This window comes from Paramisgurnus dabryanus, chromosome 9, assembly GCF_030506205.2.
Source record: "Paramisgurnus dabryanus chromosome 9, PD_genome_1.1, whole genome shotgun sequence".
Taxonomy (NCBI): Eukaryota; Metazoa; Chordata; class Actinopteri; order Cypriniformes; family Cobitidae; genus Paramisgurnus; species Paramisgurnus dabryanus.
In genome coordinates, this window is record NC_133345.1 from 4924624 (window position 1) to 4941383 (window position 16760).

The window sequence follows — 16760 nt, forward strand, 5'->3', positions numbered from 1 at the left end:
CAAGTGCAGAAGGACAAAACTCTGACATGCATCCATCACATATGTACAGACATATATACAAACACACTCATGCACTCACAGGAGTCCCAGATAGAAGAAAAATAGAGTGAAGGTACATAGCACATTCAATTTTTACACTCTTATTAACCCCGAGTCCAGTGGACCCGAACACCACATATGTAATATAAATGCGTAGGGGGGTGAACAGTGTACAGTAATGATAAATTTGTTTATTTTTATGTTCTTTATAGAAAATGAGCCAAGGCCAATGAACCTGAGGTTGAAACAATAATTAATTGCATAATTTTTCTTTTAGTAAACATTAAAAACGGGTCCCACAGACCCGAACACCACACAAGGGTTAAATGAAACAAAAATGTCAAGATATTTTAATACTTTGAAATATGCTGTTCCATATTATAGAGCAAGTTTTGGTCCTCATACAATATGGGTATAAAAAAAGTGTGCATTATCGTAAAAAAGCAAATTATTTCGTATAACAATTTATTTGGTGGACCTAACAGAAATCATTGAACTATAAGATTCATGAGTGATTCAAAGTACAGAAAGATTTGACTATAAGGCTTTTTAAAATATATTTTTAGGAAAATATTAGAAAAAGGCATCATTAAAAAAACACAGTTAAGAAGCAAACATGTATTTAAACCTGGTGGTGTCTCTGGAATCCCAAGAAATAAAGCTGTATTTCTACCCCTCCCCAAACCAAAACTTGCAAAAATAATTCATTTGATGTGAGCTAAGAATACACAAAGACTATTTTTAAACAATTTTATTTATTGACATGCAAAAATACAGTAAATAGTATAGATGAATGTCATTCTGGATTATTGGTGAATAGCCACTATGTTCAAACAAGACATTGGGGGGGGAGGGTCAAATGGACATCTAGAAGATATGTAGAGTTCCTAAAACATAGTTTTTTTTACTATGAGATAGAAGGAATTATGTCTTCTGAAATAAATTTACTTTCATGGAGGATAATATACCATCCCATACTGCAAAAAGCATCACTGACTATTTTAATTATTAAAATAAGAAAGAAATCAAACAATGTGTGACCCCCATCATCATCTGACCTAAGAGCCTCATAATATGCATCATAATATGAAAGATCTGTGAGGTGAACTGCACTTTAATTCGAAACATCAACTTAGGGATGCAATACTAGCATCAAGTACTATCAAGTGAAATAAAGACAAAACCTATACAGTACTTGTATACTTACAAGTTTTAATGAATAGGAGAATTAAAGTCATGTCAAATATATGCTCGTATATTATTATGTAACTTGTGTAAATATTTTTTCCCCAACATTGCCAGGTGGACAGTCTTTGAAGATTTCTCCACAGTGGAAGCATTGAGTCAGACAGTAGGGCATCAAAAACTGTTGTCTGTAGAACACAATCCAGTTCTCATGACCTAATTTAGACAAAATACAGATCAAACCATATTCAATTATTATAACAAACGGCATTAACATATCCTGTTAACAGAGTCATATAAGGAAAACATTTAAATGAGATTACTTTACACATGCTAGACAAAGATATGCTTAGTACAATTTTAAGTTCAGGGTACTTTTCTAGCTGAAAGTTGAAAGGTTTTAAAGGCAATACAGTCTACCAGAGAATAAAGATGTAGACAGACAAAGAGTTTTCTTAAATAATTTTTAGAGTACTCCACATTAAGGATTTAAAGAACTTACTGTCAAGCCACAAAAAGTGAGCCTGTTCTTTAAATTTGGGCTCACTGACAATGTCCCTAAACATCTAGCATTTGAGTGCAAGCCTCAAGACAGCCACATCGCCATTAACCTTGACTACTCCATCAGGATCTGCCACAGGATCTCAGGTGACATCTGTCAAAAATAGCCAACAGTCAGTTTAGACAATAAAAAGAGAAATAGATAGATTGACAGTTTATACCTTGGTCAAGTAATCAAGTATATTTACAATGGTGTGAACATTTTAACTATTATGCCCTGTCAAGAAATAAAAGTGAACCAATTCAATAAGAAACAACATTACCATTTGTATACATCATGCATACAGAATACTTAATCAAGGTAATCAGCATTACCTGTGGTTCAAGAGGATCCTTCACAACCGAAAAACAAGCATTAACAATCTTTTAATATTCAAAGAAGAATATTTTAAAATCATTTAACATTTAAGGTCATATTTAATAGTACACATACTACTGTACTTCACTGCATGGGTAAAGGGTAAAAATATAGCTGTATGCTTGCTGTTACTTACTGTTCCTTCTACATCCTGAAGCAGTCCTCAATTAAGGAAGCCTTCCTCCTGAGCACTGTGGTTCAAACAGATGGCATCAATTCATTCTCTGGTCCGGTTTCCTTTAAGGCATGTATTAGTTAGAAAATATTAACACTTACATATTATGTGTCTCTCTTTTAAGTCCTAAAAATAATAAATTAAAACAAACAGTTATGCAAAAAATAACTAACCTGGCTTAGCTGGACTGTACTTGGTGACTGTTTTCTGTAAGTTACGCCTTCCAGTATCCATAAACATACATCTAGAAAATCACATATGCAATGAATTAAAGGTTTGCTTTTTGTATATCTCACATAAACAGGTTTTACCCATCACATGAACGTAAAATGTCTTTGATAAATATAGGAAACTCAATTCCTCAACATGATGTGTGAATGTAAAAAACTACTGGGGAGAAACAAAATTAGTTTTATAAGCAAAAAAGTTCGAATGTACACTTTTGAACCGAAATAATGTTTAATAACAACTAAAAGCAAACATAAAGCATAAATATTTATTTTATGTAATCGATTTACCGCAATCGAATTTATCCCTTTCGAGAAAACGCTAATCCAGAATTGCAGACGAGAAAAACAACTTATTCGCTGTATTAAGGTTGGCATTAAACTTTTAGGCGCATTACCGCCACCTACGGATTAAAGTGAAATATTTTGTACATGCGCATTAAAGACATACGATACGTAGAACATACCTGACGTCAGTACGTGATGTCACCGCGCTACAGTCTGCAGCGAGGGGTGTCTCGTTTGATTGTGGTTCTATTTAATGGCTAGTCTATTCTTTTGGAATGGTCAAACGTCTATTAGATTTTCACTGACAGCCCAAATTAAGCCTTGTTTTAGCCTAGACACATATTCGCTGTCTATTAGAAATTATGTAGTCGTTGAATAGCCGCTTTTTTGATGACTAATGTATTCTTGGGCCGTGGTTAGACGTCTCTTGGATTTTAAGTAAAACGACAAAAGAATCTATTTTTAACACATAGGTCAGGGGAGAGCGCGAACGCAGTCCCCCACTATCAGAAATTTTGCAGTCGAGATTCCCACATTTGGGGAATTCGCAAAGGGTCAGCACAACCGGAGTGCAATGGCTGAGCCTCGCCCTGGGTGAACCACCTTCATGATCATGGTGTCTCCCCTGCCAGGTAAGTATGAGCGACACCCTTTGAGGCCAGACGGCCGCATCTTCCTGTGACCGATCACATCAACGGCGCCCCCGAAGGCCGTCCGACTAACATTTCATTACTGTGTGTGACCAGGTGGAAAGCGCACGAAGCCACGTCTGAGACCAAACATTCTTCGAGATCTACCCTATTTTTATTCCGTTTCCAGCCCGGTTGAACCGTGTAGAGTGAAATATGTGAAACAATTTAAATCAAATGGATTTAAATTGCGCATTCAAATATATGGTTTCGTTATTACAAAGTAACTTTACGTGGAATAGAAACAAAGAAATGTACAGAGCAATCAAGAAACAACGAAAGCATAGCAATTTTAGAACGTGGATAAATAAAAACACAGGGCTCAATGACTTACCCGTTGTCGTTGTGAGTAAAACATGTACAGCTATGCTTCCAGGTCTGTCGACGTTGCTGTGGATTTTCGACAGCTGTAGTATGAAGGGTAGTGAAAAAAGTTTTCAGGTGTTTTTAACATTCCAATCGGCCTCTTTCGCTTTTGTTGCACCTTCAGCTGTGTCGAGGATGTTTAATTCGTCCTCGGATCACCACCACAAACTTGTAAAGAAAATAATTAAATACATTACAAAAACATTTCTTTATCAGCGTGTTCATTTCCACGCAAGCTTTTCGTTAAACCAATGAAGCCAACGAAAACACAGCAATTTTAAAACACACGTATTAGAAAAAACACCGTCATTCACGCACAAAAGAAGCAAATTCTTTTTTTGTATTTGACTTATTTGTCCCCGAGAAGGGGAGCGCACCATTCATGGAAACACTGCAATACCATGTTGATGCATGGAGTGGAAGGAGCAAGCTCCGCTTCCGTTTCCGAAGGTCAAAAATCCATTTAACATATAGTCTCCGGATAGGAGACGTATCAGACATTAAACTGATAAGAACAGATACTACACTTGATCTTAGCCAAAAGGCCGAGAAGCGATACCGGAATAGACGCAGCCAAAGGGGGAGCCGGCGAAGGCGCTGGCTTTTGGGGTGGAGGCTAGCGGGCATTTAACTCTATACGTTACAGAGGTAGAACGTTGAGCTAGCAGATCAGAAGTTCATGTTTTCTAAACCCATGCAGAAAACACACACAAACTGTTGGGAAAAAGCAGTCATCGCTTAACCAAACAGAAACATGAAGTAAAGCTTCAGTTAATTTGCTTGCAGCTTGCAGATCCAATACGTCGATCGTAAAGGTAATGCCGGTAGATCGCACATACCTTAACTGTGTATGCTGCTCCACGCCTCCACGAGCTTCGGGAAACAGAGCGCAAAATTGTCATTATGGTCTTGGATTAACTGTGAAACATGCTTTGCCTTTCTTCTCAAATGTGTTTTCATAAATCTTACGCTGTCCGCTGCAGCTCAGTCGTCTAACTTCTGAAATTTACCAGGATGCGCATTTTTTCCTTGATGCAGGAACTGATCCACGCTCATGAGAGAGAGAGAGAGAATTTAGAATTTTCAAAAAACCTTTATTACAAATTAAAACATTTTCATAACCTCAAATCAGAAAAAACAAAGGGGAAAAAAATATATATATATATAGTAACGGAAATAACAAAAAATAAGCCAACATAGGAGCAAAGACGAAATCATCTTCAATAACCAGACACAGAGCTCCTCCATAATACCAAATCAATTCAAAAGAAAGAAGATCATTCATTGCTTTTAAGTATCTAAAACCAATAAGGATTCTAGATTTAACTTATTTTAAAAACTGCTAATATATCATGGCTTCCAGGTCTGTCAACGTTGCTGTGGTTTTTCGACAGCTGTAATATGAAGGGTAGAGTGAAAAAAAATGTTTAAGTGTTTTGAACATCCCAATCTGTTCGTTTACTTAGTATTTTATTCATGTTTTCGAGTTAAAAAATAATTCTTAAATCAAGATACATTTACTTAATAAGCAAAGTGGCTTAGAATTTAAGTCTTGTTTACTGAAATAAATTCTAAAATGTAATAGGTTAAGGCTTAAAACAAGTAAAAATATCTGCCAGTGGGGTAAGAAAAATAAACCTAAATTGAGTTTATTATTGAATTAAGTTGAAACTAGAATTAAGTTTATTTTTCTTACCCCGCTGGCAGATATTTTTTACTTGTTTTAAATATAAACCTGTTGATTTTTATAATTTATTTCAATTATTACAAAGTATACGATCTGATTTTTTAATCGCGGTGTTTGTTTTATTCCTCGTTTCTTTTCCGTGCATTTGCTTTATTTATTTATTTTTGCTTGTTGCATTTAAATGCACGTTTGATTTGTTGCCACATTATTCTGTGTTAATGTATTTTTTAACATGTTTATAAACAAAAAGTGCGTTATTATAATTAATTATATGGCTGTGAATTCCCAGCAAACACAAAACGCTTTTATAACAATTTTCTATTACAATACATAATATCTTAAGCCACTTTGCTTACCAAGTAAATGTATCTCCATTTAAGAATTGTCAGATATTCACAAGAAAACAAGACAAAAACAGTAAGTAAGATATTCATTTACTTTTTTCTTTCAAACATGAATTTACAGACGGCTGGAAATTTTAAATAAAATAACTAGACATACCTATTCGGGTCTGCTCCCGTTTGCTGTGATGACGGGGACTTAGTCCAAAGCACATTTTGAGGAATACTTACACATTTTACTTCTTATTTCTTTGGAATTAATTATTATTTATTTTCAATTACAAAGTATGCGATCTGATTTTTTTAATCGCGGTGTTTGTTTTATTCCTCGTTTCTTTTCCATGCATTTGCTTTATTTATTTATTTTCTGCTTGTTGCATTTAAATGCACATTTGATTTGTTGCCACATTATTCTGTGTTAATGTATTTTTTAACATGTTTATCAACAAAAAGTGCGTTATTATAATTAATTATATAGCTGTGAAATATATACAAGAATTCCCAGCAAAAACAAAACGTTTTTATAACAATTTTCTATTACAATACATAATATCTTAAGCCACTTTGCTTACCAAGTAAATGTATCTCCATTTAAGAATTGTCAGATATTCACTAGAAAACAAGACAAAAACAGTAAGTAAGATATTCATTTACTTTTTTCTTTCAAACATGAATTTACAGACGGCTGGGAATTTTTAATAAAATAACTAGACATACCTATTCGGGTCTGCTCCCGTTTGCTGTGATGACGGGAGACTTAGTCCAAAGCACATTTTGAGGAATACTTACACATTTTACTTCTTATTTCTTTGAAATTAATTATTATTTATTTTCAATTACAAAGTATGAGATCTGATTTTTTTAATCGCGGTGTGTGTTTTATTCCTCGTTTCTTTAGCTCACACAACATTCTACCAAAAAACAGCAGATCATTTTCTACTAGATAACTCCATACACTATGGATTAAAAATGTCCCGACTGCGAACCTGATAAAACCCAGGTAAAAAGCAAATACAAATAAACCATTTTGATTTAGCAAAAGTTTACAAATAAATGCACTCCCTGCACACAACAAGCACGTCTAGTTACCATTCATATTTTGCGTGATTTAAGTTTCGTCGCATACATTTTGGAAGGCACACGATAAAAACAAAATAAGGCTTTTAATGTATGCAGACTTCATTCTCCGTTGAGGGCTTATCAATCATAATAAACGCTGTTAACTCTTCTCATTGAATGGTCTAAATCCAATGCTGGTAAAGAAATCAAATGTGCATTTCAACGCAACAAGCAAGCCGTAAAGCAATGGATGCAGGCAAACAAACGAGGAATAGCACATACACCACGATTAGATCATCGGGTCTCATACTTTGGAATTAATAAGAAATAATTATTCAGTCTAAAGAAATAAGAAGTAAAATGTCTAAGTATTTCTCCAAATGTGCAGACTCATTACAATAAACGGGAGCAGACACGAATAGTTATGTATGTCTGGTTATTTTATTTAAAATTGACAGCTGTCTAACATATGATATATTTTGATAATACGAAATGCTAAAAAAATAATATAACACCAATCGACAATATCTGTTATTGTTATTTTTACAAGTAAATTCATGTGTAGGAGAAAACAAAGCAGCTGTCAGTCCATACTATATTGAGTGGCCATCGTAGTGGTGCAACCTGAATGATGTTTTCCTTACTTCCGGTCAAAGGCGCCATTTTGTGAAATAGGCATATAGGTGACGCTGGAGCACGCGGCCATTGTCTCTGTTCAACAAAACAAGTGTATATATACACATACGCATATTTTTCCTCAATCAATCACCGAATACAAGCTGCAATTCGATGCCAACTGGCCCTTCTCTCTGGTTTCATGTTTGTAAGGAAAATTAAGGGGGAAATTACGATAGCATTTCAGCCAAACATTCATTCGTGCCACGCTGCTTTTCTTTGAACGAAAAAAAAACCCTCTGCTCCCCCTACACAATTTCTTCTCCTGTTATTTTATGCTTAAAACAAGCAAATAAATCTGCCTACAGGGTAAGAAAAAATTCGTTAACTTTTCCCATAAACACTTAATTCAAGAAAAATTGTCCCACCCCACTGGCCATTTTTTATCCACAATACACATTCGATGTCTGCACGCACCATTGTCTTTGTTCAACGCAAACAATTCTGTTGCGTTTTTCTTTGAACGAAGTGCTCCGCCTAGATAATTTGACCCATATTCACATGGGTTTGTTTCTCGTTTTTTCTTTGAGAACAATCTATATAGCGCTTTCCACAATCGTTTTGGTGTTAGCTTTACGTAAAATAGAAACACAGAAAAGTACTGAGCGATGGAGAAACCACGAAGCGGAACATATTATGACCACGGATTGGCAAACAAACTGGCAACCACGCACAAAAGAAGCAAACTCTGGTTTTAAACTCACCTTATTTGTCCCCGGAAAGCGCCAGAGTCGATGCACGGAGTGGACGGAGCAAGCCTCGCTTCCATAGCCGAAGGTCAAAAATCCATTCAAACGTGTAGTCCCCGGTGTCCACTCGATTTTACCCAAAAAGCCGAGGAGCGATACCGCAATGGCATCCGGAGAAGGCGCTGGCTGTCGGGATGGAGGTTAGCGGGTCAGAGATCCGGCACTGAAGGTCTGCGTTCATTACTCACCGTGTGCATTTCACTCTATACTTGTAAAAAAACCATACAAATACATACAGAAACAGTTATCACTCATACAAAAAGAAACACGAAGGTAAAGCTTCAGTTAATTTGCTCGCTGAATGCTTTTTGCATGCACATACAAAACTGAACAAAACTGATATACTGAACAAAATAGGCCCCAAAATTGAGGAACACCAGTTGTTTAGTTAAACTGATTGAATAGCACTTTGCTTTCTATTTGTTAAATATGAAATGAGACAATAAATTACAAATTACATTTCAATGCCTGCAGCGTGTTCATGTCCACACCACAAATAAAACCGTGTGACCCTTTTTTTTGGTTTAAAGATTGAAAGTTTCGAACCTACGCAACACTCTAAAGACAAATGCTCCTAAATAGTACCAAATAAGGGTTCTTCAGCTTGTAACCATAGCAGAACCCGTTTTTTTTGGTACTATATAGAACCTTTTTATACGGTTCTATAAAGAATCTTGCCTTGAAAAATGCTCACCTCAGTGGTGCTATAAAGAACGATTAATTTATCAGCTGTCAGGAGTGACATTTTTGTTATTTATCCACTTTCTAATGTATAGCACTTGATAAGGATTAACAGTTTAAAAACAGAAATGCAAGACATCAGAAAATACATTTATTTTTTACTTTCATAACATGAGAGGTGTCATACAATAACAAATATGTGCTTTAAAATCACATTCCTAAGTTAAAAATATACATAAAAATAGATATATGGATCATTACACAAATCACTACTCAAAGGAAATATGTTAAATAACTGCTTCAATATTAATTAACAATAACGTTTGGCCAAGGCAGTCCTTGTAAATAGACATATAAATAGACAAATAAAATCATGACATATATGCCATAGAGCCTGAGATAGAGAAAAATAATAAGGAATTCTGCTTTTACTACCATCTCAGAAATATTGCCAGAATTGGAGGTTTTGTCTCAAGACAGGACTTAGAGAAACTTGTTCATGCTTTCATCACCAGCAGGGCCGATTATTGCAATGGACAATGGATTAAAAAAGTACTGTTACTTGTTTAAAAACCACTTCATGGCTACAGGCCGAAATACATGACAGATATGCTAATCGAATATGAAACCGATTACTCGGAGCAATAGGATCAGGTCATTTAGAAAAAACAGGGGTTCACTCAAAACAAGGTGCATCAGCATTTAGTTATTATCAGCTTTCAGAAGAGATCAGATGTGCTTCAACAGTAGACACTTTTAAATCTAGATTAAAAACACATCAGTTTAACTTTGCATTTACTGAATGATTTAAAACAGTACGAATAAAACAGTACAAAAGAATAAAACAGTATGAACCTTACCTGTTATAAAGGGAATGAAGCTTACGGTATGGTGCTTACCTGCAGAAATAAATAAAGTACAATAAGAACACACAGAACTTCAATTTTCAAAATTATTTTAACAATAAATGATGATTATTTTACTGGTTTACCTGTTTGCGATTACCACAGAATCCCGTCACCTGGCTGCGGTCTTCATTTGGTGAACGGTTCTTCACTCATAATTGACCTATACAAGAAATAGAGAAGAATAATAAGCGATTCTGCTTTTACATGTAGATGTGTGCCCCAAGAACACAGACACACCGGCTCCAAAAAGTTTAAAAAGTACACATTTCTGTTATTTTAATGTGGCAAATGTGTCAGCTTTAAAAGAAGCATACATTACCTTTTAAAGAGGATGCGCACTGCGTGAAATACCTTTACTCCCAGCATAAGCAAGCAATTTTCAAAATGCTTTTAAAAGTAATGGTGATTATCTTACTTGTTTAACTGTTTGTGATTACCATGGAATCATGTCACCATCATTTTTAAGCTTGTAAAGCAAATAATGAAACATTGACTTAGTAGGAAAAAATATTTTGGAAGTAGCGTGATAAATGATGAAGAAAATATTTTGCAAAGTGATGGTTAGCACACGGTTGATGGTACCTAATAAATTCCATCATATTTTTTTTATTCCTACTATGGAAGTCAATGGTGACTATCTGCTGTGGGTTTACCATCATTCCTCAAAATACCTTCTTTTGTGTTACTCAGAAAAAAACTAATCCTCGTGTTGTTGTAAGCCTGTATGCATGAGTAAATGATGACAGAATTATCATCATAAATTGAAATATCCCTTTAAACTGTATTTCCCCCCCTTAAACCTAAACTTATTTTCTTACGGCAAGTCATTTAGGTAATCAAGAAAATACTTTACCCGTTGTCTTTGTGAGTTAAACAAATACAGCTACGCTTCCAGGTCTGTCGACGTTGCTGTGGTTTTTCGACAGCTGTATTATGAAGGGTAGCGAATGAATGAATACATTGCAAAAAATCATTTCTTACTTGTTATTTCGAACTGTTTTCACTGTACAAATATCTAGAAAGTCTTAAAATAAGATGCATTTTTTGATGAGCAAAATGCCCTAAGAAAATAAGCCTAGCCTTTAGGGAGAAAAAAACTCAAAATTTAAGCGAATTTGGGCTTAAAACAAGCAAATAAATCTGCCAAAGGGGTAAGAAACAAATCTAGATATAAACACTTAATTCAAGAAAAATTGTCGTAGCCCATTGGCAGATTTGTTGGCTTGTTTAATGTACATGCATGTACAATATTTCAATTTGTCTTGTATTTATTAGCATTTTGTATTGCCCAACGCTGTCTATGTTGTTTAACTGTTGTCATTTTCTTATAAAAGCCTTTATAATTTATTAGTTTGGATGATTGCCATTCCCGAGAACCTCTTATATTGGAAATAAAAGAATCATCTAAGCATTATTTTGTTGACTGTCTCTTAGACATGTAGCCGTTTGATTGTGGTTCTATTTAATGGCTAGTCTATTCTTTTGGAATGGTCAAACGTCTATTAGATTTTCACTGACAGCCCAAATTAAGCCTTGTTTTAGCCTAGACACATATTCGCTGTCTATTAGAAATTATGTAGTCGTTGAATAGCCGCTTTTTTGATGACTAATGTATTCTTGGGCCGTGGTTAGACGTCTCTTGGATTTTACGTAAAACGACAAAAGAATCTATTTTTAACACATAGGTCAGGGGAGAGCGCGAACGCAGTCCCCCACTATCAGAAATTTTGCAGTCGAGATTCCCACATTTGGGGAATTCGCAAAGGGTCAGCACAACCGGAGTGCAATGGCTGAGCCTCGCCCTGGGTGAACCACCTTCATGATCATGGTGTCTCCCCTGCCAGGTAAGTATGAGCGACACCCTTTGAGGCCAGACGGCCGCATCTTCCTGTGACCGATCACATCAACGGCGCCCCCGAAGGCCGTCCGACTAACATTTCATTACTGTGTGTGACCAGGTGGAAAGCGCACGAAGCCACGTCTGAGACCAAACATTCTTCGAGATCTACCCTATTTTTATTCCGTTTCCAGCCCGGTTGAACCGTGTAGAGTGAAATATGTGAAACAATTTAAATCAAATGGATTTAAATTGCGCATTCAAATATATGGTTTCGTTATTACAAAGTAACTTTACGTGGAATAGAAACAAAGAAATGTACAGAGCAATCAAGAAACAACGAAAGCATAGCAATTTTAGAACGTGGATAAATAAAAACACAGGGCTCAATGACTTACCCGTTGTCGTTGTGAGTTAAACAAGTACAGCTATGCTTCCAGGTCTGTCGACGTTGCTGTGGATTTTCGACAGCTGTAGTATGAAGGGTAGTGAAAAAAGTTTTCAGGTGTTTTTAACATTCCAATCGGCCTCTTTCGCTTTTGTTGCACCTTCAGCTGTGTCGAGGATGTTTAATTCGTCCTCGGATCACCACCACAAACTTGTAAAGAAAATAATTAAATACATTACAAAAACATTTCTTTATCAGCGTGTTCATTTCCACGCAAGCTTTTCGTTAAACCAATAAAGCCAACGAAAACACAGCAATTTAAAGAAACACACGTATTAGAAAAAACACCGTCATTCACGCACAAAAGAAGCAAATTCTTTTTTTGTATTTGACTTATTTGTCCCCGAGAAGGGGAGCGCACCATTCATGGAAACACTGCAATACCATGTTGATGCATGGAGTGGAAGGAGCAAGCTCCGCTTCCATTTCCGAAGGTCAAAAATCCATTTAACATATAGTCTCCGGATAGGAGACGTATCAGACATTAAACTGATAAGAACAGATACTACACTTGATCTTAGCCAAAAGGCCGAGAAGCGATACCGGAATAGACGCAGCCAAAGGGGGAGCCGGCGAAGGCGCTGGCTTTTGGGGTGGAGGCTAGCGGGCATTTAACTCTATACGTTACAGAGGTAGAACGTTGAGCTAGCAGATCAGAAGTTCATGTTTTCTAAACCCATGCAGAAAACACACACAAACTGTTGGGAAAAAGCAGTCATCGCTTAACCAAACAGAAACATGAAGTAAAGCTTCAGTTAATTTGCTTGCAGCTTGCAGATCCAATACGTCGATCGTAAAGGTAATGCCGGTAGATCGCACATACCTTAACTGTGTATGCTGCTCCACGCCTCCACGAGCTTCGGGAAACAGAGCGCAAAATTGTCATTATGGTCTTGGATTAACTGTGAAACATGCTTTGCCTTTCTTCTCAAATGTGTTTTCATAAATCTTACGCTGTCCGCTGCAGCTCAGTCGTCTAACTTCTGAAATTTACCAGGATGCGCATTTTTTCCTTGATGCAGGAACTGATCCACGCTCATGAGAGAGAGAGAGAGAATTTAGAATTTTCAAAAAACCTTTATTACAAATTAAAACATTTTCATAACCTCAAATCAGAAAAAACAAAGGGGAAAAAATATATATATATATATATAGTAACGGAAATAACAAAAAATAAGCCAACATAGGAGCAAAGACGAAATCATCTTCAATAACCAGACACAGAGCTCCTCCATAATACCAAATCAATTCAAAAGAAAGAAGATCATTCATTGCTTTTAAGTATCTAAAACCAATAAGGATTCTAGATTTAACTTGTTTTAAAAACTGCTAATATATCATGGCTTCCAGGTCTGTCAACGTTGCTGTGGTTTTTCGACAGCTGTAATATGAAGGGTAGAGTGAAAAAAAATGTTTAAGTGTTTTGAACATCCCAATCTGTTCGTTTACTTAGTATTTTATTCATGTTTTCGAGTTAAAAAAATAATTCTTAAATCAAGATACATTTACTTAATAAGCAAAGTGGCTTAGAATTTAAGTCTTGTTTACTGAAATAAATTCTAAAATGTAATAGGTTAAGGCTTAAAACAAGTAAAAATATCTGCCAGTGGGGTAAGAAAAATAAACCTAAATTGAGTTTATTATTGAATTAAGTTGAAACTAGAATTAAGTTTATTTTTCTTACCCCGCTGGCAGATATTTTTTACTTGTTTTAAATATAAACCTGTTGATTTTTATAATTTATTTCAATTATTACAAAGTATACGATCTGATTTTTTAATCGCGGTGTTTGTTTTATTCCTCGTTTCTTTTCCGTGCATTTGCTTTATTTATTTATTTTTGCTTGTTGCATTTAAATGCACGTTTGATTTGTTGCCACATTATTCTGTGTTAATGTATTTTTTAACATGTTTATAAACAAAAAGTGCGTTATTATAATTAATTATATGGCTGTGAATTCCCAGCAAACACAAAACGCTTTTATAACAATTTTCTATTACAATACATAATATCTTAAGCCACTTTGCTTACCAAGTAAATGTATCTCCATTTAAGAATTGTCAGATATTCACAAGAAAACAAGACAAAAACAGTAAGTAAGATATTCATTTACTTTTTTCTTTCAAACATGAATTTACAGACGGCTGGAAATTTTAAATAAAATAACTAGACATACCTATTCGGGTCTGCTCCCGTTTGCTGTGATGACGGGGACTTAGTCCAAAGCACATTTTGAGGAATACTTACACATTTTACTTCTTATTTCTTTGGAATTAATTATTATTTATTTTCAATTACAAAGTATGCGATCTGATTTTTTTAATCGCGGTGTTTGTTTTATTCCTCGTTTCTTTTCCATGCATTTGCTTTATTTATTTATTTTCTGCTTGTTGCATTTAAATGCACATTTGATTTGTTGCCACATTATTCTGTGTTAATGTATTTTTTAACATGTTTATCAACAAAAAGTGCGTTATTATAATTAATTATATAGCTGTGAAATATATACAAGAATTCCCAGCAAAAACAAAACGTTTTTATAACAATTTTCTATTACAATACATAATATCTTAAGCCACTTTGCTTACCAAGTAAATGTATCTCCATTTAAGAATTGTCAGATATTCACTAGAAAACAAGACAAAAACAGTAAGTAAGATATTCATTTACTTTTTTCTTTCAAACATGAATTTACAGACGGCTGGGAATTTTTAATAAAATAACTATACATACCTATTCGGGTCTGCTCCCGTTTGCTGTGATGACGGGAGACTTAGTCCAAAGCACATTTTGAGGAATACTTACACATTTTACTTCTTATTTCTTTGAAATTAATTATTATTTATTTTCAATTACAAAGTATGAGATCTGATTTTTTTAATCGCGGTGTGTGTTTTATTCCTCGTTTCTTTAGCTCACACAACATTCTACCAAAAAACAGCAGATCATTTTCTACTAGATAACTCCATACACTATGGATTAAAAATGTCCCGACTGCGAACCTGATAAAACCCAGGTAAAAAGCAAATACAAATAAACCATTTTGATTTAGCAAAAGTTTACAAATAAATGCACTCCCTGCACACAACAAGCACGTCTAGTTACCATTCATATTTTGCGTGATTTAAGTTTCGTCGCATCTGTAACAGGTACCGTAGCAACGGCACTGTAAAACACAGATTAATTCCTGTAAAACAGGAGAGAAACGAGGAGACAGCGTTCAGGTTTGAGCTCTCTGCAGTAATTTATTTTTTGAATTTCCTTCAGCAAAACACCTCTATTGTTAAGAGTCATTTTTGTTTCACATATTACATGTTCAGTGTCTCTTTAACATAACAATGAATTTTCAGTTTCTATGTCATTACAAAATCCATAATAAAATAAATCTATTTGCCCCAAATACATGTTTACTTACTCTTTGTGCTTGTATTTTACTCTATTTATCAAAATGAAATGCAAAGACAATGGTAATATCCACCAGCTATTTTTAAAGATACTTGGAATCTTTCACTCACAGTATTTTATCAGTATCATGTTAATATAGTACTGCAAAATCATGCTCAAAACTAATAAAGTGAATAAAAGGGTAACTTTAAACTTCATTTTAAACTGTAAACATTTTTGTATAGACTTATTAAACAAAAACATTTTAAGCCAATGGTGAAAAACTAACAAACAGTGAGTTAACCATATCTGTTAACCTTACAAGCTCAAAAAACATCATCATATGCTTTATGTACATGAGAAAGTGTGTGTTTTGAACTGACTCGTTTCAAACTCATTATAAACAAAATCATTAACAGACTCTGATGAAAATTATTTCACTAAAACAGTCCACCCTTATCCCATTTGCATTTCTGCATGACCAAATTCTACACCTGATGTGTTTTTGTACATTTACCCACCTGTAAAACAGGAGAGAAACGAGGAGACAGCGTTCAGGTTTGAGCTCTCTGCAGTAATAAGAAACTCACAACTCACGCAGCTACAGTAAACCTGTCACCCGACACTGCCCCCTGCTGGCCTGGAGCAAACACTACTCAATTAACTTTAAAACAGGAAAAGTCACATAAAAATAGATCCCTTTGGATAACTATAATTTCTTTCTTTAAAAGAAATACAATAAATTGTTTTCAAATAAAAGACAATAATTGAATATTCTTAAAAACACAAATACAACACTTTTGTGGTTGTCACACACTCCCCGGCAAAAAGAAATGGGTCCCACCATTTCTGCTCATCTTTTAACTAAAACTCTCTTTTTTCTTTTAACAGGCAACAGGAACTGGTAATAGGTATGGTGGTGATGTTAGGTGGTAAGGCATGTATGTAAATAGTGGGTAAATGGTAGAATATGAGTTTAGTGGATAGGTTGGTGTTGGGTAGGGGATAAGAGAGTGCATGGGTTGGGTGGTATGAGTTGTAGTGTAAGTAGGGGATTGTAAGTGTGTGTTTGCCATATTAACTGTGGCTTGTGTTGTCAGTGA

At 35.0% G+C, this 16760-nt stretch overlaps 1 long non-coding RNA gene and 4 other non-coding genes across 5 annotated transcripts; all 5 read right to left on the reverse strand.

Annotated features, from left to right (window-relative positions):
- Positions 1–824: 824 nt before the first annotated feature.
- Positions 825–3030, reverse strand: LOC135721872 (uncharacterized). Its single transcript, XR_010521628.2, has 5 exons — positions 2837–3030; positions 2492–2562; positions 2280–2380; positions 1727–1879; positions 825–1440 (listed from the first exon to the last, which is right to left on the reverse strand). It is a non-coding gene; the product is annotated as an uncharacterized lncRNA (long non-coding RNA).
- Positions 3031–3308: 278 nt separating this feature from the next.
- On the reverse strand, positions 3309–3473 carry LOC135726947 (U1 spliceosomal RNA). The gene has a single exon (XR_010525037.1). It is a non-coding gene; the product is annotated as a U1 spliceosomal RNA (small nuclear RNA).
- Positions 3474–4254: 781 nt separating this feature from the next.
- On the reverse strand, positions 4255–4445 carry LOC135727025 (U2 spliceosomal RNA). Its single transcript, XR_010525109.1, has one exon. It is a non-coding gene; the product is annotated as a U2 spliceosomal RNA (small nuclear RNA).
- A 7230-nt stretch (positions 4446–11675) lies between these two features.
- On the reverse strand, positions 11676–11840 carry LOC135726948 (U1 spliceosomal RNA). The gene has a single exon (XR_010525038.1). It is a non-coding gene; the product is annotated as a U1 spliceosomal RNA (small nuclear RNA).
- A 783-nt stretch (positions 11841–12623) lies between these two features.
- Positions 12624–12814, reverse strand: LOC135726993 (U2 spliceosomal RNA). Its single transcript, XR_010525078.1, has one exon. It is a non-coding gene; the product is annotated as a U2 spliceosomal RNA (small nuclear RNA).
- Positions 12815–16760: the final 3946 nt, after the last annotated feature.